The 27,020-nt window shown below is 38.2% G+C and overlaps 1 pseudogene; it reads left to right on the forward strand.

Moving 5' to 3' along the window:
- Window positions 1–26,282, forward strand: part of LOC107639474 — a 70,401-nt pseudogene extending 44,119 nt beyond the window's left edge.

Consider the following 27,020-nt stretch of genomic DNA (forward strand, 5'->3'; position numbering starts at 1 on the left):
TTCTGAAGTCACTGTTAAAAGAGCAGTGATGATCCATTGCATTATGTTGGGAAAAGAAGTAGAAGTTCATCAACTGATCCCATCTGAATTTTACATACTTGCTAACAAGAACTCTGAGGATGCCAGGTTGGCTTATCCAAGCTTAATCTCTATGCTCTGCAAAGATGCTGGAGTAAAGATGGGAATAACAGAGTATATCTCAGTGGAGCAACCAATCACTAAAATCACAATGGAAAAACAACAAATGCAGGATGAACCCACCAAGAGGAGGGCGCAAGAATTCCTCCCAGAAGTCCCTCAATTTGAATATTGGGAACAGCTTGAAGCATCTGTTAGCAAGTTGCAAGAATCTATGGACAAAATAAAGGAAGAACAGCAAAATCAAAACAGTATGCTCTGCAAACTGCTCAGGGAACAAGAAGAGCAAGGGCGTGACTTAAAGGAACTGAAGCGTCAGAAGTTATCTCTCAAAGGACCAAGCACCCCACAGACTAAAGAGGCATCCGCTTCCCAAAGTCAAGGTTGTTGAGTTCTGATCCTAACCTTAACCCTGTGATAACTTTTTTTCTATTATTTGAGTTTCACCTTAGGAGTCATATAATGGCAATTAGTATTTATATTTTGATTTTATCCCCAATTAAGCTATAATTTATTTTTCTCATCATCATTAAACATGAATAAAATAGAAGATTTTCTTTAGGATAAGGAGGCAATATTTTTCGAGTTTTTAATACAAGAAATTCTGATTAATTACATGTGATGGCAATGCTTTCTGCCTTCTGAATGAATGCTTGAACAGTGCATATATCTTTTGAATTTGATGTTCTTGAATGTTAAATATGTTGGCTCTTGAAAGAATGATAAACATGAGACATGTTATTGGTAATCTGAAAAATTATAAAAATAATTCTTGAAGCAAGAAAAAGCAGTGAATACAAAGCTTGCAAAAAAAAAAAAAAGAAGCAAGCAGAAAAAACCAATAGCCCCTTAAAACCAAAAGGCAAGGGTGATAAAAAGGATCCAAGGCTTTGAGCATCAGTGGATAGGAGGACCTGAGGAAACCAAATCTTGGTCTAAGCGGCTAAACCAAGCTGTCCCTAACCATGTGCTTGTGGCGTGAAGGTGTCAAGTGAAAACTTGAGACTGAGCGGTTAAAGTCAAGGTCCAAAGCAAAAAGAAGAGTGTGCTTAAGAACCCTGGACACCTCTAATTGGGGACTTTAGCAAAGCTGAGTCACAATCTGAAAAGGTTCACCCAATTATGTGTCTGTGGCATTTATGTATCCGGTGGTAATACTAGAAAACAAAGTGCTTAGGGCCACGGCCAAGACTCATAAAAGTAGCTGTGTTCAAGAATCAACATACTAAACTAGGAGAATCAATAACACTATCTGATTTCTAAGTTCCTATAGATGCCAATCATTCTGAACTTCAATGGATAAAGTGAGATGCCAAAACTGTTCGGAAGCAAAAAGCTACTAGTCCCGCTCATTTAATTAGAATCTGAGCTTCACTCAAAAACTCTGAGATATTATTGCTTCTTGACTTATTTGTATTCTATTTTATTTGTCTAGTTGCTTGGGGACAAGCAACAGTTTAAGTTTGGTGTTGTGATGAGCTGATATTTTATACGCTTTTTGGGGTTAATTTCATATAGTATTTAGTATGTTTTAGTTAGTTTTTAGTTTATTTTCATTAGTTTCTAGGAAAATTTCATATTTATGGACTTTACTATGAGTTTGTGTGTTTTTCTGTAATTTTAGGTATTTTCTGGCTGAAATTGAGGGAGCTGAGCAAAAATCTGATTCAGGCTGAAAAAGGACTGCTGATGCTGTTGGATCCTGACCTCTCTGCACTCGGAATGGAATTTCTGGAGCTACAGGAGTCCAATTGATGCGCTTCCAATTGCTTTGGAAAGTAGACATCCAGGGATTTCCAGAAATATATAATAGTCCATACTTTGCTCAAGTATAGATGACGTAAACTGGCGTTCAACGCCAGTTCCATGTTGCAGTCTGGCGTCCAGCGCTAGAAACAAGTTACAAGTTGGAGTTCAATGCCAGAAACAGGTTACAACCTGGCGTTGAACGCCCAAAACAGCCCAGGCACGTGAGAAGATTTAGTCTCAGCCCCAGCACACACCAAGTGGGCTCCAGAAGTGGATTTTTGCATTATCTATCATAGTTTACTCATTTTCTGTAAACCTAGGTTACTAGTTTAGTATTTAAACAACTTTTAGAGATTTATTTTGTATCTCATGACATTTTAGATATGAACTTTGTACTCTTTGATGGCATGAGTCTCTAAACTCCATTGTTGGGGGTGAGGAGCTCTGCTGTGTCTCGATGAATTAATGCAAGTATTTCTGTTTTCTATTCAAATACGTTTGTTCCTATCTAAGATGTTCATTCGCGCTTCATTATGACGAAGGTGATGATCCATGAAACTCATCATCATTCTCAACCCATGAACGTGTGCCTGACAACCACTTCCGTTCTACATGAGATTGAATGAGTATCTCTTAGATTTCTTAATCAGGATCTTCGTGGTATAAGCTAGAATCCATTGGCAGCATCCTTGAGAATCCGGAAAGTCTAAACCTTGTCTGTGGTATTCCGAGTAGGATTCCAGGATTGGATGACTGTGATGAGCTTCAAACTCGCGAGTGCTGGGTGTAGTGACAGACCCAAAAGGACAGCAGTTCCTATTCCGGTATGGTCGAGAACCGATAGATGATTAGCCGTGCGGTGACAGTGCACCTGGATTATTTTCACTGAGAGGATGGATGGTAGCCATTGACGACGGTGACCCACCAATACACAGCTTGCCATAGGAGGAACGTGCGTGCGTGAACAAGAAGACAGAGGGAAGCAGAGATTTGGAAGACAAAGCATCTCTAAAACTCCAACATATTCTCCATCATTGCACAATAAGTATATATATTTATGCCCTTTCACCTTTTACAATTGAACTTGATAAACACTGTTGTTGGCATCCTGACTAAGAATAATAAGATAACCATAGCTTGCTTCAAACTAACAATCTCTGTGGGATTCGACCCTTACTCACGTAAGGTATTACTTGGACGACCCAGTGTACTTGCTGGTTAATGGTACGAGTTGTAAAAAGTGTGATTTGCAATTTGTGCACCACCCCGCCACTTCTTTTTCCTTCTAGCTCATCATCACCACCACTGAGATCCATACATCAAAGGATAGAAGATCTTCACCGGAAGCTTGATAGATATGAGCGGCACAACCACCGCTGATACACTTACATCAAGAAGCTTCTAGGTTGTGTTACCCCTAGCATGGAGGAACCCGAAATATTCACATCCACCTCAAACCCAAGTGATGGGAGCTCTGATGAAGGGGATGGTGAAGGTTCCGGTCCCGACCGTCCCTTGCATATTATTCATAGCACGGAGGACCGTGCTAATTTCTAAAGTGTGGGGAGGTCGTTTGACCGATCTCCATGGGTAACAATCTCTTCCCTTCAATACCCATGGATTTATCCTTTGCATGATAGTTAGTTTCTATAGAGTTACTTGGTCAAAACAATAACTTCCTTTTCAAGAAACTGTGTTTTGGGTGACCTACCAATATTCTAAAAAAATTTTGCAGTGAACTTGCTTTAAGAATGTATTTGGAACATAGTGATTGAGCTAAGAACACAAGCATGAAAGTTTTGAGCCTATTGCATGGTTACATCTTCTAACCATTATTTCCATTCTTGTGTGCATATCTCTCTCTATGATTACGATCCTTGCTTTGTCTGATTCTATATGTCCATTGCTTTGTGTATGAATACATTTACATGATTGAGGCCATTATTTCAATAGTCACTTTTCCCAAATGGCCTTAACCCTTTCATCTACCATTGCTAACCCATTTTGAGCCTATGATGAACCCTCTTTGTTTTTGAAAAGAGCACATCAACAACCCTAAGTGAAAAACCATGAATGTCCCTAAATTTGAACCCTTGATTAGCTTAGGTAAGTTAGGATGTGTATCATTCAAATAGGAGGGTATACTTGGGAAATTTGGGTAGATATATAGGTGTGTAATTGTAGTGTAATTGAAAATTATAGAATTTGGGAACATACTCATGTGTTGAATGATTAAACTGTATGCATTGAAACTTTTGTTCACAAAGAAACCCCAAGAAAAGGGGATAAAATAAAAAAAAAAAAGAGAAGAGAAAAGAAAAGAGAGAAAGCAATGAAAGGGGACAAAGATGCCCCAAGATAAAGCAACAAAAGAAAAACAATGCATATGGGTGTGAATTGAAAAGAATGCATGAGTATGCAAAAAGAGTAAAACTCAAGGGTAGCTAGGTAATGTATTGTAGTTGTATAGGTTGTTCTATGTGTCTAGTGGATCCTAGGTTGATCAAGGACTCAAATTTTAAGCCCACTTGGCCATATACATCCTTACCTTCACCCTAGCCCCGTTACAACCCATGAATAAGACCTCATGATACTTGTAAGCATGCATTGAGTAATTGTTGATTGTTAGATGAAAGACAAATCTTGGAAAGAATGATTAGGAGAAGATTGAGTGACGAGCCCTATACACTTGAGCGAATAGAGCGGATACACTTCCGGTGAGGGTTCGATACTCAATGCTTGTTCCCGGCTTTCACAAGCGTTTGCTTAGCAAGTCATATGCACTCCTTAGTGATATTCAATTTGGTAGGATTCATTAATTACATACTATTTTCACCCTATATGTTCACACGTATTCTTGGAGGATAGATTCACTCTTGACCAAGTAGGTAGATGATTTTACATTAGTTGCATGCATCCACTTAGGTAGTTTGCATTTCATAAACCCTTTCTCATCATGATCTTTGGTCTTTTATTTTAAGCATGAGGACATGCTTGGTTTAAGTGTGGCGAGATTTGATAAACCCCGATTTTGTGGTTTATCTTATGCTTATTTTGGGGGATTTTATCAACAATTCTCACACTTATTCGCAAGAAATGCATGGTTTTGTGTTTACTTCCCAATATTGCTCCATGATGGAAAACATGCTTATTTTGCCTTAAAATTGCCATATTCTAATCTTCTTCTAATGCCATTCGATGCCGTGATGTATTTGTTGAGTAATTTCAGGAGTTATAGGGTAGGAATGACTTAGAAGAGAGGGAGAAAGCATGTACAAAAAGGGAGGAACATGAAGAATTGAGATCTTGGAAAAAGCAGCATCAGCACGCCCGCGCACTCCATGCGCATGCATGGATGAGGTTGGCTGGAAGCGGCGCGCAAGGATGGACGCATCCGCGCGGATCAGAAGATTCCTATCGATGCGCACGCACGCATGGCGCACACGCGTGGGAAGCTGCACGTGACCTCATTAAAGGAAATCATGCCTGGCGATTTCTGAGGCTCATGAGGCCCAATTCCAAGCTGTTTCTGCATGGAAAAGACCCAAGGATGCTAGGGGGAAAGGGGGGATCAATCATTTTACATTAGGACATAATTTTTACCTAGTTTTTGGTTCTTGGGTGATTCTAGAGAGAGAAACCCTTGTTCCTCTCTAGATCTAGTTTTAATTTGCTAGTTTTAATTGTTCAATTTGAATTCCTTGCTACAATTTTGCTTATATCTTGTGATAGTTTATGAATCCTTGTTACTTGTCATTTTATACCCATTTCATGAATGTTGTGATTCTTGACTTGTTGATGTTACATTGATGATTTCTATGTTTAGTCTTGTTGTTTTGATGATTATATCTTTATATTGTTAGTGGATATTTGTAGATTCTAATTTAATTGCTATTTTGAACATGTCTTTTGTTAATGCTTACCATGTGTTCGATGAATTGTTTACTTTGATTATGGAGTAGTCTTCTTTACTCTTGGCCTAGGTCAAGGGAATTGGGTAACTTGAGTCATTGGGTCTAATAGATTTGATGATTTGGGAACCCTTGGTGGTCAATTTGATACTCATTGACGCCAACCCACTACTAATCTAATTAGTAGGTAGGTTGGGACTTATGTGTTGATGTGATCAAAGCCATTTGACGTACTTCAAGTCTAGGAGTAGATATCACAGACTTAAGACTTTGAGGTAGACTTAATGAGCTTGGTTCCTTATAATTGTCAAGATATGGTTGTTAGACAAGGATGGTGATCCCAATTCCCATGCCTAGCCAAGAGTTGCTTTTATTATTCATAATTGAAAACCAACTTTCTCAATTATTTGCTTTAGTTATAGTTACTTGTTTGGTTTACAATAGAATTAAGTGGAATGTTACTTATTCATTAGAATTACTCATGTTTTGCTTAGTTAATTGAATTAGTTTGTTGCAATTTAAGATTACTTGCTTGTTAAGATTCCCATTTATTTTCAAGCTCATAACTCACAACCCCAGATTTCTAACTAATGTTGAAGCATATGTTTGCCCATTCCTTATGAGATGATGGTGCACGAAATTGTGATCATCAACAATGGCGCCAAATACTTGGTGCTCTCAAACATGAATCACACTTTGTCACAACTTCGCACAACTAACCAGCAAGTGCACTGGGTCGTCCATGTAATAAACTTTACATGAGTAAGGTTCGATCCCACGGAGATTGTCGGCTTGAAGCAAGCTATGGTCACCTTGTAAGTCTCAATCAGGCGGATTCAAATGGTTATGGAGATTTAATAATAAGAAGATAAATAAAACGTAAAATAAAGATAGAGGTACTTATGTAATTCATTGGTGAGAATTTCAGATAAGCGTATAGAGATGCTTTCGTTCCTCCTGAACCTCTGCTTTCCTGCTGTCTTCATCCAATCATTCATACTCCGTTCTATGGCAAGCTGTATGTTAGGAATCACCGTTGTCAATGGCTACATCCTGTCTTCTCAGTGAAAATGGTCCAATGCACTGTCACTGCATGGCTAATCATCTGTCGGTTCTCGATCATGTTGGAATAGGATTTACTATCCTTTTGCGTCTGTCACTACGCCCAGCACTCGCGAGTTTGAAGCTCGTCACAGCCATCCCTTCCCAGATCCTACTCGGAATACCACAGACAAGGTTTAGACTTTCCAGATCTCAAGAATGGCCGTCCATGGATTCTAACTTATACCATGAAGACTCTGATTAAGGAATCCCAGAGATACTCATTCAATCTAAGGTAGAACGGAAGTGGTTGTCAGGCACGCGTTCATAGGGAATGATGATGAGTGTCATGATCATTACATTTATATTGAGGTGCGAATGAATATCTTAGAATAGGAATAAGCTTGAATTGAATGGAAAAACAATAATACATTGTATTAATTCATGAGGAACAGCAGAGCTCCACACCTTAATCTATGGTGTGTAGAAACTCTACCGTTGAAAATACATAAGAACAAGGTCTAGGCATGGCCGAATGGCCAGCCTCCAAAACATGATCAAAGGATCAAAAGACAATCCAAAGATGATCCCAAGATGATCCAAAGATGTAAAAACAATAGTAAAAAGTCCTATTTATACTAAACTAGTTACTAGGGTTTACAGAAATGAGTAATTGATGCAGAAATCCACTTCCGGGGCCCACTTGGTGTGTGCTTGGGCTGAGCATTGAGCTTTACACGTGTAGAGGCTTCTCTTGGAGTTGAACGCCAGTCTGTAACGTGTTTCTGGCTTTTAACTCCACTTTGCAACCTGTTTCTGGCGTTTGACTCCAGAATAGGGTAGTGAGCTGGCGTTGAATGCCAGTTTGCGTCGTCTAAACTCGGGCAAAGTGTCAACTATTATATATTGCTGGAAAGCCCTAGATGTCTACTTTTCAACGCAGTTAACAGCGCGCCATTTGGAGTTTTGTAGCTCCAGAAAATCTACTTTGAGTGCAGGGAGGTCAGAATCCAATAGCATCTGGAGTCCTTTGTCTGCCTCTGAATCAGATTTTGCTCAGGTCCCTCAATTTCAGCCAGAAATTATCTAAAATCACAGAAAAACACACAAACTCATAGTAATGTCCAGAATTGTGAATTTTATTTAAAAACTAATAAAAATATATTAAAAACTAACTAAATCATACTAAAAACTATGTAAAAACAATGCCAAAAAGCGTATAAATTATCGGCTCATCACAACACCAAACTTAAACTGTTGCTTGTCCCCAAGCAACTGAAAATCAAATAGGATAAAAAGAAGAGAATATACTATAAATTCCAAAATATCAATGAAACTTAGCTCCAATTAGATGAGCCTGACTTGTAGCTTTTTGCCTCTTGAATAGTTTTGGCATCTCACTTTATCCATTGAAGTTCAGAATGATTGGCATCTATAGGAACTCAGAGTTCAGATAGTGTTATTGATTGTCCTAGTTCAGTATGTTGATTCTTGAACACAGTTACTTTATGAGTCTTGGCCGTGGCCCTAAGCACTTTGTTTTCCAGTATTACCACCGGATATATAAATGCCACAGACATATAACTAGGTGAACCTTTTCAGATTGTGACTCAGCTTTGCTAGAGTCCCCAATTAGAGGTGTCCAGGGTTCTTAAGCACACTCTTTTTTTTTGCTTTGGACCTTGACTTTAACCGCTCATTCTCAAGTTTTCACTTGACACCTTCACGCCATAAGCACATGGTTAGGGACAGCTTGGTTTAGCCGCTTAGGCCAGGATTTTATTCCTTTAGGCCCTCCTATCCACTGATGCTCAAAGCCTTGGATCCTTTTTATTACCCTTGCCTTTTAGTTTTAAGGGCTATTGGCTTTTTGCTCTTGCCTTTTGGTTTTAAGAGCTTTTGGCTTTTTCTGCTTGCTTTTTCTATTTCTATTTTCTTTTTTTTTTTTGCTATTTTTTTTCTATTTTTTTCTGCAAGCTTTTGTATTCACTGCTTTTTCTTGCTTCAAGAATTATTTTTATGATTTTTCAGATTATCAAATAACATTTCTCCTTTTCATCATTCTTTCAAGAGACAACATATTTAACATTCATAAACATCAACTTCAAAAGACATATGCACTGTTCAAGCATTCATTCAGAAAACAAAAAGTATTGTCACCACATCAAAATAATTAAACTAGTTTCAAGGATAAATTCGAAACCATGTACTTCTTGTTCTTTTATTTTTAGAACATTTTTTCATTTAATAGAGGTGATGGATTCATATTAATAACTTTAAGGCATAGACACGTAGACACTAGTGATCATATAGTAAAGACACAAACATAAATAAAGCATAAAGCTCAAAAATTGAAAAAATAGTAAAATAACTAGACAAGAAGATTAAGGAATGAGTCCACCTTAGTGAGGGTGGCGTCTTCCTCTTCTTAAAGAACCAATGGTGCTTTTGAGCTCCTCTATGTCTCTTCCTTGCCTTTGTTGCTCCTCCCTCATAGCTCTTTGATCTTCTCTAATCTCATGGAGGATGATGGAGTGCTCTTGGTGTTCAAGTCGGATCTCCGAATACTCATTCTTCTTTAGCTTGAAAGGAACCTCGGGGATCATTTTCTTCTTGGCCACAACTTCATAGAAGTGGTCTTGATGAACTTTTGAGATGAATCTCTCCATCTCCCATGACTTAGAGGTGGAAGCAATTGACTTCCCTTTCCTCATTCTTGAGGATTTTCTGGCCTTAGGTGCCATTGATGGTTATGGAAAAAATAAAAAGCTATGCTTTTTACCACACCAAACTTAGAATGTTGCTTGTCCTCGAGCAACAGAAGAAAGAAAGAAGGAGAAGAAGAAGAAGAGGTGGAGGAGAGGGAGAGATGTGTGTGTTTCGGCCAAGGGGAGAAGAGAGTTATTGGATTGTGTGAAGAAGAGGGAGAAGGTGAGTTGAGGTAGGTGGGGATCCTGTGGGGTCCACAGATCTTGAGGTGTCAAGGATTTCACATCCCTGCACCTTTTAGGCGTGTAAAATGCCCTATGCATGCAATCTTGGCGTTTAACGCCACTTCCATGCTTGGTTCTGGCGTTAAACGCCCAAATGTAGCTTGTTTCTGGCTTTAAACGCCAGCTCTATGCTTGTTTCTGGCGTTTAACGCCAGCCTTCCTCTGGGTCCAATCCTGGCGTTTAAACGCCAGACTGCTGCTTGTTTCTGGCGTTTAACACCAGTTTCATGCTCTGTTCTGGCATTAAACGCCAGTCTGGCGCTTGTTTCTAGCGCTAAATGCCCAGAATGGTGCCAGACTGGGCGTTTAACGCCCATTTTGCTACCCTTACTGGCATTTAAACGCCAGTAAGTTCTTCCTCCAGGGTGTGCAGTTTTTCATTCTGTTTTTATTTTGTTTTTGAATTTTTTGTAGTTTTTGTGACTCCACATGATCATCAACCTAATAAAACACGAAATAAGCATGAAAATAAAAATAATATAGATATAATTAAATATATTGGGTTGCCTCCCAACAAGCACTTTTTTAATGTCAATAGCTTGACAGTGAGCTCTCATGGAGCCTCACAGATGTTCAGAGCAATGTTGAGACTTCCCAACACCAAACTTAGAGTTTGGATATGGGAGCTTTGCTTGACTCTGCAGTGAGAGAAGCTTTTCATGCTTCCTCTCCATGGTCACAAAAGGAGAACCTTGAGTCTTGAACACAAGGTAGTCTTCATTCAGTTGAAGGACCAACTCTCCTCTATCCACATCAATCACAGCATTTGCTATGGCTAGGAAGGGTCTTCCAAGGATGATGGATTCATCCTCATCCTTCCTAGTGTCCAGGATTATGAAATCAGCAGGGATGTAAAGGTCTTCAACCTTCACTAACACGTCCTCTACTTGTCCATAAGCCATTTTCATAGATTTGTCTGCCATCTCTAATGAGAAATTGGCAGCCTATACCTCAAAGATTCCCAGTTTCTCCATTACAGAGAGTGGCATTAAGTTTATTCCTGACCCCAAATCACATAGAGCCTTCTCAAAGGTCATGGTGCCTATGTTACAGGGTATTAAGAATTTACTAGGATCTTGCTTCTTTTGAGGTAATTTCTGCCTATCCAATGCATTCAGTTCATTGGTGAGTAAGGGAGGTTCATTGGAATCTCTATGGTCTCTAGATGAGCCTCAGATTCCTTTGGTTCCTCTAAGGGAAACTCCTTATTGATCATTGAACATCCTAGGAGGTCTTCTTCACTAGGATTCATGTCCTCCTCCTCTCTTGTAGGTTCGGCCATTTTGGTTATATCAATGGCCTTGCACTCTCTCTTTGGATCTTCTTCTGTATTGCTTGGGAGAGTACTAGGAGGAGTTTCAGTGACCTTTTTACTCAGTTGGCCTACTTGTGCCTCCAAATTTCTAATGGAGGACCTTGTTTCATTCATGAAACTCAAAGTGGCCTTAGATAGATCAGAGACTATATTTGCCAAGCTAGATAGATTCTGCTCAGAATTGTCTGTCTGTTGCTGAGTAGATGATGGAAAAGGTTTACTATTGTTAAACCTATTTCTTCCACCATTATTAAAGCCTTGTTGAGGCTTTTGTTGATCCTTCCATGAGAAATTTGGATGATTTCTCCATGAGGGATTATAGGTGTTTCCATAGGGTTCACCCATGTAATTCACCTCTGCTATTGCAGGGTTCTCAGGATCATAAGCTACTTCTTCAGAAGATGCTTCTATAGTACTCTTGGATGATTCCTTCAATCCATTCAGACTCTGAGAGATCATATTGACTTGCTGAGTCAATATTTTGTTCTGAGCCAATATGGCATTCAGAGCATCAATTTTAAGAACTCCTTTCCTCTGAGGCGTCCTATTACTTACAGGATTCCTCTCAGAAGTGTACATAAACTGGTTGTTAGCAACCATGTCAATGAGTTCTTGAGCTTCTGCAGGCATTTTCTTTAGGTGAATGGATCTGCCTGCAGAGTGGTCTAATGACATCTTTGATAGCTCAAACAGACCATCATAGAATATATCCAGGATGGTCCATTCTGAAAGCATGTCAGAAGGACACTTTTTGGTCAGTTCCTTGTATCTCTCCCAAACTTCATAGAGGGATTCACCTTCTTTTTGTTTGAAGGTTTGAGCATCCACTCTAAGCTTGCTAAGCTTTTGAGGAGGAAAGAACTTGGCTATCAAAGTAGTGACCAGCTTATGCCAAGAGTTCAGGCTATCTTTAGGTTGAGAGTCCAACCATATTCTAGCTCTGTCTCTTACAGCAAATGGGAAAAGCATAAGCTTGTAGACCTCGGGATCAATGCCATTGGTCTTAACAGTATCATATATCTGCAAGAATTCAGTTAATAACTGAAAAGGATCTTCAGATGGAAGTCCATAAAACTTGCAGTTTTGTTGCATCAGAGAAACTAGTTGAGGTTTAAGCTCAAAATTGTTTGCTCCAATGGTAGGGATGGAGATGCTTCTTCCATGTAAATTGGAATTTGGTGCAGTAAAGTCACCAAGCATCTTCCTTGCATTGTTATTATTTTTGGCCATGTTTCCTTCTTTTTCGAAAATTTCTGTCAGATTTTTTCCAGAGAGTTGTGCTTTAGCTTCCCTTAGCTTCCTCTTCAGAGTTCTTTTAGGTTCGGGATCAGCTTTAACAAGAATGTTCTTATCCTTGCTCCTGCTCATATGAAAAAGAAGAAAACAGAAAAGAAGAGGAATCCTCTATGTCACAGTATAGAGATTCCTTATGCAAGTATGAGAAGAGAAGAATGTAAGAAGGAGAAGAGGAAAAATTCGAACACAGAGACGGGGATAGGGTTAGAATTTTTGGGTGGAGGAGAAGTGTTAGTAGATGAATAAATAAATAGAAGGAGGTGAGGAAGAGAAGAATTCGAAAATTTAAATAAAATAAAATAAAAATATTTTAAAATTAAAGTTAAAATTCAAAAATTAAAATTGAAATCAAATTAAATTGAAATTAAAACAATTAGTTAATTAAAAAGGAAATTTGAAAAAGAAAGAAATTTGAAAAAAAGAAGAGGAAAGGGATTTTCGAAAATTATAGAGAGAGTTAGTTAGGTAGTTTTGAAAAAGATAAGAATCAAACAAAAAGTAAAGTGGTTAATTGAAAAAGATTTGAAAATCAAATTTGAAAAGATAAGAAGTTAGAAAAGATTTTGAAATTAAATTTTGAAAAAGATGTGATTGAAATTTATTTTGAAAAAGATTTGAAAAAGAATTTTAAAAAGATTTGATTTTGAAAATTAAAGTTGATTACTTGACTAACAAGAAACAAAAAGATTTGATTTTAAAATTTAATGATTGAACCTTTCTTATTAGGCAAGTAACAAATTTAATATTTTTGAATCAATCACATTAATTGTTAGCATTGAATTCGAAAATATGGAATAAAAATAAGAAAAAGATTTTGAAAATTAATTTGAAATTTTCGAAAATATGAAAGACAAATAAAAAAAGTTTGATTTTTGAAAAAGATTTGAAAAAGATAGGATTTTTAAATTGAAAATTTGACTTGACTCATAAGAAACAACTAAATTTTAAAAAGTTTTGAAAAAGTCAACTCAAATTTTCGAAATTTATGGGTGAAATAAGAGAAAGATATTTTTTTGATTTTTGAATTTTTAATTATGAGAGAGAAAAACACCAAAAAGACTCAATGCATGAAAATTTTGGATCAAAACAAATTATGCATTCAAGAACACTATGAATGTCAAGATGAACACCAAGAACACTTTGAATGTCAAGATGAACACCAAGAACTTATTTTGAAAAATTTTCAAGAAAAGAAAAACATGCAAGACACCAAACTTAGAGATTTTTCATGTTTAGACACTATGAATGCAAGAATGCATATGAAAAACAAGAAAAGACACAAAATAAGAAAATATGAAGTCAAACAAGAGGATTCATCAAGAACAACTTGAAGATCATGAAGGATGCAATGCATGAATTTTCGAAAAATGCAAGAAAGAGATAAACATGCAATTGACACCAAACTTAAAATTTGACTCAAGACTCAAACAAGAAACACAAAAATTTTTTGGTTTTTATGATTTTATAATGTTTTTGGATTTTTCGAAAATTAATTTGAAAAAGAAAAACAAGGATTTCAAAATTTTTAATAGGAATTCCAGGAATCTTGCAATGTTAGTCTAAAACTCCAGTCCAGGAATTAGACATGGCTCACTAGCCAGCCAAGCTTTCAACGAAAGCTCCAGTCCAAAACACTAGACATGGCCAATGGCCAGCCAAGCTTTAGCAGATACAAATCAGACATACAACAGCTGATACTTCATCCAACTTCATTCTATGCTGATAAGTGGAAGCCTCAGTCCAAATGAATTAGACATGGCTTTACAGCCAGCCAGGCTTCAACGTGCTTCATGAAACTCTAGAATTCATTCTTAAAAATTCTGAAGAAAAATATGTTTTTGAAAATATATTTTTTTCGAAATTAAGAATAAAAAAGCTTAAAATTAAAATAAATTTACCTAATCTGAGCAACAAGATGAACCGTCAGTTGTCCAAACTCGAACAATCCCCAACAACGGCGCCAAAAACTTGGTGCACGAAATTGTGATCATCAACAATGGTGCCAAAGACTTGGCGCTCTCAAACGTGAATCACACTTTGTCACAACTTCGCACAACTAACCAGCAAGTGCACTGGGTCGTCCAAGTAATAAACCTTACATGAGTAAGGGTCGATCCCACGGAGATTGTCGGCTTGAAGCAAGCTATGGTCACCTTGTAAATCTCAGTCAGGTGGATTCAAATGGTTATGGAGATTTAATAATAAGAAGATAAATAAAACGTAAAATAAAGATAGAGGTACTTATGTAATTCATTGGTGAGAATTTCAGATAAGCGTATAGAGATGCTTTCGTTCCTCCTGAACCTTTGCTTTCCTGCTGTCTTCATCCAATCATTCATACTCCGTTCTATGGCAAGCTGTATGTTAGGCATCACCGTTGTCAATGGCTACATCCTGTCCTCTCAGTGAAAATGGTCCAATGCGCTGTCTCTGTATAGCTAATCATCTGTCGGTTCTCGATCATGCTGGAATAGGATTTACTATCCTTTTGCGTCTGTCACTACGCCCAGCACTCGTGAGTTTGAAGCTCGTCACAGCCATCCCTTCCCAGATCCTACTCGGAATACCACAGACAAGGTTTAGACTTTCCAGATCTCAAGAATGGCCGTCCATGGATTCTAACTTATACCACGAAGACTCTGATTAAGGAATCCCAGAGATACTCATTCAATCTAAGGTAGAACAGAAGTAGTTGTCAGGCACGCGTTCATAGGGAATGATGATGAGTGTCACGATCATCACATTCATATTGAGGTGCGAATGAATATCTTAGAATAGGAATATGCTTGAATTGAATGGAAAAACAATAGTACTTTGTATTAATTCATGAGGAACAGCAGAGCTCCGCACCTTAATCTATGGTGTGTAGAAACTCTACCGTTGAAAATACATAAGAACAAAGTCTAGGCATAGCCGAATGGCCAGCCTCCAAAACATGATCAAAGGATCAAAAGACAATCCAAAGATGATCCCAAGATGATCCAAAGATGTAAATACAATAGTAAAAAGTCCTATTTATACTAAACTAGTTACTAGGGTTTACAGAAATGAGTAATTGATGCAGAAATCCACTTCCGGGGCCCACTTGGTGTGTGCTTGGGCTGAGCATTGAGCTTTACACGTGTAGAGGCTTCTCTTAGAGTTGAACGCCAGTCTGTAACGTGTTTCTGGCGTTTAACTCCACTTTGCAACCTGTTTCTGGCGTTTGACTCCAGAATAGGGCAGGGAGCTGGCGTTGAACGCCAGTTTGCGTCATCTAAACTCGGGCAAAGTATGGACTATTATATATTTCTGAAAAGCCCTGGATGTCTACTTTCTAATGCAATTAAGAGTGCACCATTTGGAGTTCTGTAGCTCCATAAAATCCACTTTGAGTGCAGGGAGGTCAGAATCCAACAGCATCTACAGTCCTTTGTCAGCCTCTGAATCAGATTTTGCTCAGGTCCCTCAATTTCAGCCAGAAATTACCTGAAATCATAGAAAAATACACAAACTCATAATAAAGTCCAGAATTGTGAATTTATTTAAAAACTAATAAAAATATATTAAAAATAACTAAATCATACTAAAAACTATGTAAAAACAATGCCAAAAAGTGTATAAATTATCCGCTCATCGGACAACCCGAGGTTTGAATACTTCGGTTATTTCTATTGGGGTTGAACTTGTGACAACCAATTCCCTCTTCTAAATTTGACACCCGAGGATTGTTGTTGGTAGAGCTATACTTGCAACGCAATTTATTGAAGAAAATCTTTACCAATACACCCTTGGGGACAATTGTCTATCAGATCCTGGATCGAAGCATGAGGACCAACTAAGGGAGCTCATATCTTGGGAGGAACTCCATCCAGACTTGGTGAAGATGATTGGAACTTCTGTCAACCATTCGAGAAGCAAGGATCCTTGGAGATTCAAGGATGAGTACATGATAAACCACTATTTTATGGTTTATATTGTGTTTAATTGTGTGGTTTTATCATGATCCTTACCCACTTATTCATTAATTTAGCATGCATTTATATTTCCTTCCTTAAATTATTACATGATTGAAAACTGCTTCCTAGAGACTTTTAAATTATGCATTTTAATTCTCCTTTATTCCATTTGATGCCATGATCTGTGTGTTAAGCGTTTCAGGCTTTATAGGGCATGAATGAGTTGGAGATTGGAAAGGAAGCTAGCAAAAATGGAAGGAACACAAGAAATTGAGGAGATAACCAGCGAGAAGTGACGCGGCCACATGGCTCACGCGACCGCGCGAAAGAGGAGAATTCGCAGTGGCGCGGCCGCATGGCTCACGCGACCGCGCGGATTGGAAATGCACAAGCGACGCGGAGGCGTGGATGACGCGAACGCGTGGCAGGGAAAAACGCGAATGACGTGTCCGCATGGATGACGCGATCGCGTGACATGCGCGATCTACATAATCTATAGAATTCGCTGGGGGCGATTTTTGGACCCTATTTTAACCCAGTTTTCGGCCCAGAACAGCAGACTAGAGCCAGAGAACATGCAGAAACCAAAATCAACATTCATTCTACACAATTTTTAGTTTTTAGATCGAGTTTTTACTTCTCCTCTAGGTTTTCTCTCTCTACACATTCATAGTTCTTAGGATTTGAATTTTCTCTTTCTTTTTGCATTGGGATATTGAAAAGAGCTATTACCTCATCAAGACTTCGTCATTCTAGTTCGTTTTCTTTGCTTGGCTTTACTCTTCCATGTCCTTTGCTTTGTTTAATTTTACCATTGGAATATTTTTAGGATTATTTAATACAAGGATCACTTTTATTTTTAATTGACTATTTTGATTTTTATTTACAATGTCTTTCTTTAATTCCTTTTTGTATGCTATGAAATTTACATTCACAATGAGCGAGTAGTTCCCTAACTTGATGGGGAGTTGATTGAAAGGAACCCTTGAGTTGGAAAGCTTAAAAGAAAGATTGTAATTGGGTTTATGGTTGGATTGCCTTCTAGTCACTAACACCAATCTCTTTTAAATAAGTGGATTGCAACTTTTGAACAGACGTAGCCTTACAACTTGTTTGACTTTCCCTTACCTAGTAAAGGATAACTAAACAGGACAACCTTTAATTGTCAATTAATCTTGAGAGTATTCCAACAATAATAGGGATTCCAACTAATCAACTTTCAGCCAAGGCTTTTATTTACATTATTCAAATTCTCCAATTTAATTTCCTGCTTACTCAACTCAAACCTTTTTGAAAACCTCTGATTAATAAAATAGCACACTTTTCTGCAACTCGTTGGGAGACGACCTGGGATTCATACTCCCAGTATTTTAATTTTAAATTTCTGTGACACCTTTCTAAATTGATTAATGGATTTCTAGCGAGTTAAGAACTATACTTGCAACGTATATATTTTAACAATTTTTAATTCGCAAATTTCTGCTTGCATCAATTTTTGGAGCCGTTGCCGGGGAGTTGCAATAGAGTGCTAAAGTTATTAATTAGAATTTATTTATTCACATTTTATTTTATTTTGCTACTATGAGCATCATGTTTCTTTCGTCAAATGACGCGTTCACTTCTTGATCCAAGCTTGCCAATATTCGATCCTGAAATTGAAAGGACTATTTCACGAATAAGGCGAGCTCGGCGTCGGTTAGTCCTCTCTGAGGGCAGACCTGAAACGTCAGTTGAAGAAGAAACCAGCCCCCGTTCTACTGATTCGGTTGATTCACGCGCAGGCGACATGGTAGAACCTAGGAGAATTACTATCCAGGAGGAAGGAGCCCCTGATTTTACAATGCAACCGTTTTAAGCGTATCACCCAGCGGTGGCTACAGATGTTGAAATAAAGACCGCACTGCTTAATTTGATGCCCAAGTTTCATGGCTTACCTGCTTAAGAGCCTATCAAGCACCTGAGAGATTTCCAAGCAGCCTGTTCTACTGTCAGGCGTGATGGTGCAGATGAAATTTCAATTTTGCTGAAAGCTTTCCCATTTTCTCTTGAGGGAAAAGCAAGAGAGTGGTACTACACTTAACCCCTAGCAAATGTATCCAACTGGGATACACTCAGAAAAGAATTTTTGGAAAAATTCTTTCCATCTGAAGTTACTAATAAACTGAGGAAAGACATTTCCACGATTGTTGAAGACGACAACGAGATTCTCTTTGAATACTGGGAGCGCTTCAATACTCTTCTGGAAGCATGTCCCCACCACAGGATTGACAAGATAGTGTTACTCAGCTATATCACACAGGGCATGAGGCCCCAAGATAAGACCACATTGGAAAGTGCTAGCAATGGGTCTATGAAGAAGTACAAGACCACTGATGAGGCATGGCAATTAGTCAGCGACTTAGCTGAATCTACTAGGAACCACAGGCAGAAACAAGGCCATTCAAAAGCCGTTGCAGAAGTATCCTCTAGCAGAGAGACTGCTGCTCTAGCTTAGACTATCTGTGAAATGACTAACTTGCTGAAGCAGATGCAATTGAATCAACAACAAGTTCAGCAAGCTCAACATCCTCCACCACAGCAAAGTCAACAATTAGTTCCCACAAAGAGTTTGCAGAATCTGTGATGATTATAGCCACTATACTGATGAATGCCCGCAGCTCCAGCAGGAAGACAACATGGTGGCATCCACTCATAACTTCTATGACCGTCCCAACCAAGGGTACAATCAAGGTGGAAATCATAACCATGGATGGTAGGACAATTCTAACCAGAATTAGAGGGACAACAATAACAGAGGAGGCAAAGATAATCAGGGAAATCAGAGGTGGAATAATAACAACAACAAGCAGCAGAATCAACCTTACAGAGCACCTCACTTAAGGCAATCCCAAGGACCACAGAATACCCAACAGCAGACCTCTCAATTTACTCATCCTTCTTCATCTTCTAATGAAGAGTTACTACAATCTTTTGAGCAGAGACAACAGACCATGGAAAATAACATTATGAATAACATTAATGCCAGTCAGAATGGTCTGACCTCTACTTTGCAAGCTCTTGTCTCACAGATTGGATCAATGCAAAATTCCAATAACCAACCTTCAAGCTCCACTAGAATCCCCTCTCAACCATTACCCAATCCCAAGGGAGGCATTAATGCCATCACCCTAAGGTCCGGAACTACACTGCAAGAGAGGAATCAGGAGGAGCCAAGCTCACCAGAACACGCCTCAACTGAAGAGGTAGTAGAGATAGAAGATGTTGAAGAGGAAGAGGACATACAGGACATAGCTGAAAAAGAAGAAGCTCAACCATAGGAGGAAGCACCAAAAGGCGTAGACACTGCAGAAAACACCACTCCCATTCCATTTCCACAACTTGCAAGGAGACCCAGGCAGCAGCTGGAACCCGATTTCAAGATGGTAGAAATATTCAAAAAGGTTGAGGTAACTGTTCCTCTTTATGATGTTATTCAACAAGTACCTAAATATGCAAAGTTTCTAAAAGATTTATGTATACACAAAGACAAAATTAATGAATTAGAAACTATTCCTTTAGGTAGTTCCATATCTGCTTTAATGGGAGGATTTCCTGAAAAGTGTAGTGACCCAGGTCCTTGTATAGTTAGTTGTACTATTGGCGGTGTAGTAATTTATGATTGCATGTGTGATTTAGGAGCATGTGTTAGTATAATGCCTTTGTCTATATATGATATTTTGAGGCTCCCTCCCTTAAAAAGGTCGGCAGCTCATTTTGTGTTAGCAGATAAAAGCATTATTACAGTGGCTGGAGTTGCTGAAGATATTTTAGTGAACATTAAAGGGCTTACATTCCCCACTGATTTTATATCTTGGAGATGCCCCATAATGACTCAGATAAGCCATCATCAATCCTACTTGGAAGACCATTCCTGAAGACATCAAAATTCAAATTGGATGCTTTTTCAGGAACATACTCTTTTAAAATAGATGGCCGAATAGTAATCTTCAATCTGAATGGAGTCATTGACAATCCTCCAGAAGATCATTCTATCTTCCGGTGTGATGTCATAGATGAAACTGTAGCTGAAGTTCACAAAGAAGAGTTAGAAGAGAGGCACACTGGACAAGGGCCAAGTGTGGGGATCCTCTTGACTGACAATGAGGACACTCCGGTATTTTCACAAGCTCCAGACAATCCAGAACCTGCACATGATCAGAAGTTGGAATTAAAACCCCTCCTTCCACATCTCAAATATGCTTATCTTGAAGATGAGCAGAAGTTTCCAGTTATCATTGCAAGGAAACTCACTTCTCAACAAGAAGAGCAGTTACTTGATGTGCTGAGGAGGCACAAGAAGGCAATTGGGTGGAGTTTGGCAGACATAGTAGGCATCAACCCTCAAGTATGTGAGCACAGAATATTTTTAGAAGAGGGAGCAAGACCTGTCCGTCAACCCCAAAGAAGATTGAATCCCACTATCTTGGAAGTTGTCAAAAAAAAAAGTGACACTACAAGAAAAATACCCATTCAGCCACACTTTTTTTAAGCTACATTTGAAAAGCGTAGCCTATTCTATGAATAGGCTACGCTTTTCTCCGTGTTGCCTTTTTATAAGAGAAAAGGATACACAATTGCAGCATCATTTAAAAAGTGTAGCCTTAGGTATTATAGAAATCACTTATAAAGCGTAGCCGTATGTTGATATCTATGGGTTCATTTTTCATATCTAAGGGAACGCTTTTAGAGAGTAACCTATTTGTTAAGTTTTGGGTGCCTTTCAAAAGTGATTCCTAATATATGCATGGCCAAGTCCTAACAACACTTGGTAAATTTTTTATTCCACTTTCAATTCCCTCCAAAAGCACACACGAACCCTTTCTCCCGCAACAACTAAACCTCACAAGTCACACCTTCAATTCGAAAAGTGAGACCCTCACCTTCGCTAACCTTTCGCGCACAACAACCCTCACCTTCGCCATTCTCACCTTTCAACACTCATCACCTTCCCCTTCTCACCGTCGCCGTTGAATGTAAAGGGAAATTTTTTTTCACCTTTTCACCAAATCAGAAACGGTGTCATATCCCCCTTCGTCTCTCTTCTCTGTTCTCTCTCGTCACTCTCTTCTCTGTTCTCTCGTCGCTCTCACCTCTCGTCTCCGGTCTCTAGCTCACTTCTCTCTCGGTCTCGTGCGCGCACTCACTATCTCAGACTCAAGCTCGTCGTTGCGGTTTGCGTTGTCACCATGTCGCACTCAGTCGCCGCCTTCCCTGCGCTCACTTCGCCGGTGGCAGAAGAAGACGGAACCAGCATCTTGTCCCTCGGGTGGCGGTCTTCTTCGTCTTCTTGTTTCGGCCATTAATTCAGTTGGTCAGCTTTCTTCACTGTCGATCCCAGGTGAGTTTCCTTCGGCCCTGTTCTTTCAATGTAGAAGGTGTGTGTGGCTGTGCTGATGATGATGAACAACAATGGCTAGTGGTATGTATCAATTTTCAGTTGGTTCTGTGAAATTTGAGAGGTTTAGGGTTTCGATTTAGGGGTTTTTATTTGGGCCACTAGGAATTGGGGGGTTTTAGCTTCAGAACGGTGGTATGTATCAATTTTCAGTTGGTTCTATGAAATTTGAGAGGTTTGGGGTTCTGATTTAGGGTTTTTATTTGGGGATTTTAGCTACTGGATATGCCACTAGGAATTGGGGATTTTAGCTTCAGAACGATCCACCTGAATCGTATTTTCCTGCAGGATCAATGGCAAGCAATAGGCTTTCATTTTCTCTCGGTGTCATTTAATCGGAAAAGAGGAGAAACTATTAGTAAGTGTAGCTTCTGCTAAATGCATCCATTCGTTCTTTCATCTTCATCTTTTTCATTCCTATTACTGAATGCATAGTGACTGAACCAAAAAGGAAAAATGAATGTTGCTCTGTGTGTGTTCGTGCTTTAAATGTAATTCCTGCACCTAAGCCAAATTGCAACCTATTTTGTACATTTTTGTTAATATGCTTTGTTGTAAGATTATAAAGCTAACTATAAAGGTAACTATCTGGACTCAACGTAACTATGCTTGGTAAGCTAAATTTGTTGGATTCTTGATGAACTCAAAATAAAATAAAATATGGCTGTGAAAGTCTGATCCCTTAAATAATGTGTGAATCACCTGAAAAATGTTCTGCTTCAACTGATGGATGGCTTCATCATTCTCTCTTTGGAAAATGTATAGGTAATAATTGAAATTGAAGAGTTCATAACAAATCTGCACTATTTTTTTGTTGTTGCTTTCTAAGTGTTTGTGAAATTGTTTGTGTGTGTGTGTGTGTGAGTGAGTGAAATAAGGACTTGTTCTGAGTAGTTTTCTTTTAGGAAGTGTTTGGATAACTATGGTTCGAATTTGTTGAATTGTTTGTATGTAGGGATGAGCAAGGAATCTGAGGCATGCTGGTGTACTTTTTGATTCTTTGGCTAGGAGGAGGGATATTCATGGGGATTCAATTAACAAGGCTCAATTGAAGGACTATTGGGACCAGATTTCTGACCGGAGTTTTGATTCCAGGCTCAGAACCGTCTTTGACATGTAACTAATTCATTACCCCTTTACTTAATTTTAGAACTAGGAAAAGAAATTGGTTGGTATTTTCTTTAATTCCCACCATTAAGTATGTTAACCTTCATTTGGAATAATGCAGGGTTGATAAAGATGCAGATGGAAGAATCACCGAGGAAGAAACTAAAGAGGTTTATATGAATTTTCTTTTTAAATTCATCAACAGAAAAATTAGAATGAAGATAATGAAGTAGTTTTTATCGGCAACCTTTTTTCCTTTCCTAGCTTTGCATTTTGTTCCCATGAGAATAGGAGTTTACTTGATCACAAATGATCAATTCTGTTTTCAGATCATCTGCCTTAGTGCCACAACAAACAAACTCTCAAACATACAGCAGCAAGCTGAAGAATATGCAGCTTTGATCATGGAAGAACTAGACATTTATTTGAAAAGAAATTTATTTGAAAAGAAATTCAAATTTGGGGGTTTTAGGGTTATAGGTTCTTTTTTGGGTTCTGATTCGCCAAAAATAGATTAAGCCAGGGGATTCATGTTTGGTCCATCAATTGCATTGGTGATATTGGTGCAAAATTGATATATGTCTCAATTCATTTTTAATTTACAATTTAGGTTGATAATTCTCATTTTACTGTTTGAAGCAATGCCATTTTCCCCTTTTGCACTTAAAATTAAGCTAATTGGCATGATTTTGTGAATTTTGCATTCAGCTTTAATGAGAATAATAAAAAACCAACAAGTTGAGAAGAGAAAAAGTAAGTGATCAATCAAATAGATACTGTGGTATTGTATCTTATTTATTTAATTAGTTCGATCTTAATTATTATTCTTATTCATCACTTTGATTCATTATGAGCAAAGGCTTGAGGTGATGGAGTTCTCAGGGCTGAAATCAAGTTCATGTGTTACCCATGCCATTAATGCTAGAGATTCTTCCTTCTTTGATGTTCTGGCTTCTCAACTCACTCCCAAGGTTCATTTCTTAATCAACCATTTGAGCTTTTTATTTAAGGAATTTTTTTTCTTTCCGTTTTTTTTTTAAATATTGTGAGTTGAAAGTAGACGACGGGATCAAGGCCTGTGAGGGGAGAGACAGTGGCCAAGTTGAAGGTAGCTATCAATGGCTTTGGACGCATCGGTAGAAACTTCTTGCGCTGCTGGCACGGTCGCAAGGACTCACCCCTTGATGTGGTTGTTGTGAATGACAGCGGTGGTGTCAAGAATGTAAGTATTCGCATTACAATGCCATTTCCAGATGAAATGAATGACAGTAATTAGCACGTACGTAAGTAACATATGGTGATTTAATTTGCATAAGCAGGCCTCACACTTGCTTAAATATGATTCTATGCTGGGAACTTTCAAAGCAGATGTGAAAATAGTGGATGACTAAACCATTTCCGTGGATGGTAAGCCCATTAAGGTTGTCTTAAACAGGGATCCTCTTAAACTTCCTTGGGCTGAGCTTGGAGTTGACATTGTTATTGAGGTAAGTCTTGACCTTTTGGATTCTGTGCTTCCTTTGATTTGATTTGATTTGATTTGATTCGATTTGATTGGATGATATTCAGGGAACTAGAGTGTTTGTGGATGGGCCTGGTGCTGGAAAACACATCAAAGCCGGTGCCAAGAAAGTCATCATCACTGCTCCTGCTAAGGGTGCTGATATTCCAACCTACGTCCTCGGAGTCAACGAACAAGACTACGGCCATGAAGTTGCCAACATTATAAGGTCCTTGAAACATTAACACTCTTCTTTACTAAGTAAAAATAAATGATTAATTATCATTAGTATAGCTAAGTGGTTGATTTTGAATTCTTTCTTTTTTTTCTTCAATTTAGTAATGCTTCTTGCACCACAAACTGTCTTGCTCCGTTTGTGAAGATCTTGGATGAAGAATTTGGTAAGCCGAAACGTCGAACACATGATGATGTTACTTAATGTTTGAGAGCTTAGAGAGTTACTTTGATTTGCTCTATATTTTCCAGGCATTGTGAAAGGAACAATGACAACTACACACTCCTACACAGGAGACCAGGTACAAAATTAGCTACAATTTTGCTCTTGTTTATCTCTTTAACTAGTCTAGTGTTTACTCTTCAGTGCTGTTTTACCAATTTGTTCAACTGAATTGTGCTTGTGCAGAGGCTTTTGGATGCTTCACACAGGGATTTAAGAAGAGCAAGAGCTGCAGCATTGAACATTGTTCCTACAAGCACCGGAGCAGCCAAGGCTGTGTCCTTAGTGCTGCCAAAACTGAAGGGAAAGCTCAATGGAATTGCGCTGCGAGTGCCTACTCCTAATGTCTCAGTAGTTAACCTTGTTATCAATGTTGAGAAGAAGGGTGTTACGGCTGAAGAAGTCAATGCAGCTTTCAGAAAGGCAGCTGAGGGGCCGTTGAAGGGTGTATTGGACGTGTGTGATGCTCCTTCTTATGTTTGTGGACTTCCGCTGCACCGATGTTTCTTCTACTATTGACTCTTCACTCACTATGGTCATGGGAGATGATATGGTTAAGGTTGTTGCTTGGTATGACAATGAATGGGGTTACAGGTTAGGCCACTCTCCACATATAGCAGCTACTTTTGTTTTGTCTTTCTCACTTAATGAATCCTTGAGATAGAACATGCACATGTAGTAGTACATTGAATTAGCATGTGCTATAGAAATTATCATATATAATTAAAATCGGCAACTATAGAAATTTAGTACATTGAATTATCAGTGATATATATTTTAGAACAGAGGGTGAATATTGTTACAAAGGATCAGATTATTGATAGTTAAAATACGGGGTGATTGCAGCCAAAGGGTTGTGGATTTGGCACATTTGGTGGCAAACAAGTGGCCCGGAGTAGCTGCTGCAAAGGGAGGTGGAGACCCATTGGAAGAGTTTTGTGAGACAAACCCAACTGACGAAGAATGCAAAGTCTTTGAATAGAATAGCAGCTTTGGTTATTATCGCTGCCACCAGACCATATATTTTGAATTTATGTTAATTTAATTTATGAGGGAGAACAAGAACAAAGTGTTTAGACGACAATAGGTGAGGATCATGTCTGGGGCATGTCTCCTAAAATTTAAATGTGTATGCTATTTGTCCTTGCCAGGCAGACTTTTCAGAATTCATTTGGTTCTATGATTTTGTTTTCTTCATGTGTCGCGAGAATGGTCAAAAGAATATTTGTAAGTAGCCCGGTCATTTCCTTCAACATAATCTTGTATTGATTGCGTATGGTGGTGAATCAGTATGCAAAATCCTTACATGCTTCTCTTTTTGAATTATGATAATCTGCAGCTGTAAGCAGGGCAGTAACTGCTTGGAAATTAGTTCTTGCTGGGAATGAACAAGGGAATGAACACTGATACAATTGTTAAGAGTTTTCTTGATGGTGATGAAGATCAGTATGAAAAAGATGTGTTTGAGAAGAATTTGAAGGTGCTTCAGAATATTTTTTAGTCATTATGCCAAGATTAGAAGATTAATGCTTTTTTGTTTGTTAAATTCTTTTTGAATATAGAGTGCAAACTTTGCATTTTAATTGATATGTGATACAAGTTTCATGTGACTTAAATTATCTCTTCTTAAGATTATGTCTTTGAATTGTGTAAATATAATTTTTATTATTTAAAAAAATTATTTAGTATAATTATGTGTTTAATTTTATTTTATAATATTTAACTCATTTAATTAAAAATGTAAAATTATATATGTAATAATATTATTAAATATTATGTTGTATAAAAAATTATTAGAATATTATATACATATAAAAAATAAAAAAAAAACAATGAGGGACCTAAGGCTACACTTATATAGAGTAGCTATGGTTATACAGAAAATTAAAAAAAAAGGGACCTAGGGCTACACTTATATAGAGTAGCTATAATATACAATGCGGCTACGTTTTACAAGTGATGCAGTAGCGTTGAAAAGCGTAGCCTATTCTGGTAAAAATGGAAGCTGAAAAGCGTAGCCTTTGGTCCTGGACAGCATCACTTGAAAAGCGTAGCCTATTCTCAAACGCCAAAAGCGTAGCCCTTGGTGCAGAAAAGCGTAGCCTTTGAAAATAGGCAACGGCCGAATAGGAATCACCCC

Source organism: Arachis ipaensis, chromosome B04 (genome assembly GCF_000816755.2).
Source record: "Arachis ipaensis cultivar K30076 chromosome B04, Araip1.1, whole genome shotgun sequence".
Classification (NCBI taxonomy): Eukaryota; Viridiplantae; Streptophyta; class Magnoliopsida; order Fabales; family Fabaceae; genus Arachis; species Arachis ipaensis.